The sequence below is a fragment of the Capsicum annuum genome, chromosome 1 (assembly GCF_002878395.1).
Source record: "Capsicum annuum cultivar UCD-10X-F1 chromosome 1, UCD10Xv1.1, whole genome shotgun sequence".
In the NCBI taxonomy this organism is placed as follows: domain Eukaryota; kingdom Viridiplantae; phylum Streptophyta; class Magnoliopsida; order Solanales; family Solanaceae; genus Capsicum; species Capsicum annuum.
In genome coordinates, this window is record NC_061111.1 from 65,904,107 (window position 1) to 65,906,845 (window position 2,739).

Below are 2,739 nucleotides of genomic sequence, written 5' to 3' on the forward strand. Positions count from 1 at the left end.
TACCCAGATTGTCAATCAATCATTCTGAGTTGAAATGAGCTCTCATTAACTTTAACTTAATGTTAAGATTAATAGTACCTAAATTGAATTAGGTGAAACTATGTATGAATGAACTTCAACTTCAACTTCAATTGTGTCTTTGCAATTGGTATTAGTATTGCGTTCATCCCAACCTGGGCTGTCGATCGATCACTTTGAGTTGAAATAATCTCTCATTAACTTAATGTTAAGATTAATAGTACCTAAATTTATTTAGGTGGAACTAGGGATAAATGAATGAGTTCATAGGGTTAACTACAACTTCAATTGAGTCTTTGCAATTGGTGTTGGTATTGCGTTCATCTCGACCCGGGTCATCGATCGATAAATCTGAGTTGAAATGACATCTCATTAACATTAACTTAATGTTATGATTAATTGTACCTAAATCAATTTAGGTGAAACTAGGGATGAATGAATGAGCTCATAGGGTCAACAACACTTTAATTGAGCCATTGCAATTGCATGGTGTTGGTATTACGTTCATCCCGACCCGGGTCATCGATCGATCACACTTAGTTGAATTGAGCTCTTATTAGCTTTAAATTAATGTTAATACTAATAGTACCTAAATTGATTTAGGTGGAACTAGAGATGAATGAATGAGATCATAGGGTCAACAACAACTTCAATTGAGTTGTTGCAATTGTATGGTATTGGTATTGCGTTCATCCCGACCCAGGTCGTCTATTGGTCACTTTGAGTTGAAATGAGCCCTCATTAACATTAACTTAATGTTAAAATTAATAGTACCTAAACTGATTTAGGTGGAACTAGGGATGAATAAATGAGCTCATAGGATCAACAACAACTTCAATTGAGTCATAGCAGTTGCATGGTGTTGGTATTGTGCTCATCCCGAAATAGGTCATCGATCGATCACTCTGTGTTGAAATAAGTTCTCATTAACTTGATATTTTAAAAACTAGTATATCTTTTGAAATTTTAAAAATTAATTAAGATCAATTAGGACCAAATGAACAATTTTTAAACTTTTCATTATTTTCCAAAATTACAAATCAACCCATACAAATCATCCATTTATAGGAAAAACTTTTTCTTATTTCAGATATCAAGTTCTCGCTTCTCTCTCTCTCTCTCTCAATAATACAGACAACAACTACTCAATATATTGCTCAACCCTTCAAAACAAATTGGTTTTCTTCCCATTTCCGACCATATAGTTGTTATTTTTGACTTCATTTTTGCTTGTATTTGTCATTTTCTCTGTCTTCATAGGTAACAAAGTTCGAGAAGAGTTATACATTTGTTCTTTATTCTAAAAATTAAGGCTTTTTAGTTAATGATGAAAAAGAAGACTTTTAGTTGTATTATCTTTGAGAATGGGTTAACAATTTGTGTTTTGATGCTAAAAAAGTAGGAAGCACCCGAGAAAACCCTAGTTTTTATCTCAGTGTTTTGTTGACTGTCGTGATATTGTTGGATGGTATTTGTGGTGTTGTTGGTAGATGTTGTTGGTGTTTGTATTTCTGTTTTTGGTGGTGGTGTCGGTGGTCTTAGTATTAGTATTGGTGGCATTAGTGGTGGCATTGGTTGTGGTATTGGTGGTCCATCTGTTGCAATAGGTGAGATATCTATTGGGAGATATTAAATAGGTATTCAAATAGATTCCCCATCTGTTCTAACTGATGGGTTATCCGTTGTAGTTTTTTTTTTGTAATGTGACGTAGAATAGTTTATTTGAATTTTGTCTTACCTTTTTTTAAAATTATGCCAACATAAAATGCAATGCATTTTTTTCTATTGTTTGTAATCAAAAGATGTCGCCCAAAAGAAAAGAAACTGAAAGTGGGTCAACTTTTGACCACCCAACAAAAATGGCTAGACTATAGATAGATTCAGAGGAACTTCCTAAACAATCTCAGGTGGGGAAAAATGAAGCTGAGGAAAGTGATAACTTCATCTCACTAATGAGAAGTTAATTAATATAAAAATCCTAGCATGATTCTGTCAAAACCATTAGTATCAAAATGTTTTGAGTTGCGATGTCGATGGATATCCCTGACAAAGTAATTGGTGATCTTTTACTTAAATGTCAGCTATGGAAACATTTTTGATGAATTAAGGAGAATTATGAAGAATGAAAACATAGACGGACTTTTTAACAAGAGCTGTTTTGCATACTTTCTTAAGTTGCCTGAGGACTGCACTCTCCGTTTCCCAATGAGCATAGTATATAGTCTTCTCAATCGTAGGATCAAGTATACGAGGGATGATAAAGATCCAAAGGAGGAAAAAAATGAATGAAATCTTGATCAACTACTGTGGCATGCCGGTTTGTTTTGGGTTGAAAGAGTTTGTCATAGTGACGGAATTAAGATGCGATCGTCCAGAAGAACCTCTCATCAAGAAAACACCCCACAAAGGGTCCTACAAATGCAAGGAAAAAAAGATGGGTTGTTGGGCATTATTAGATGTAGTAGCTACAAAGTAGAGGATTTAATGGCAGATCTTAAGGATAAATTCATACCAAAGCACTGTAGGGAGAAATTGTGCTTAGATTGGTTTTTCCATTCCATTTTATTGGTAAGAGACATTAGAAAAGTCATAGAAGATGATTTGTTAGCGCTTGCTGATAATTTTGACAAATTTAACGATTATCCCTGGGGATGTGACAGCTACTACTTGACTATCGAATATTTACTGACAAAGCTATTCCCAAAGATGATCACATTATAT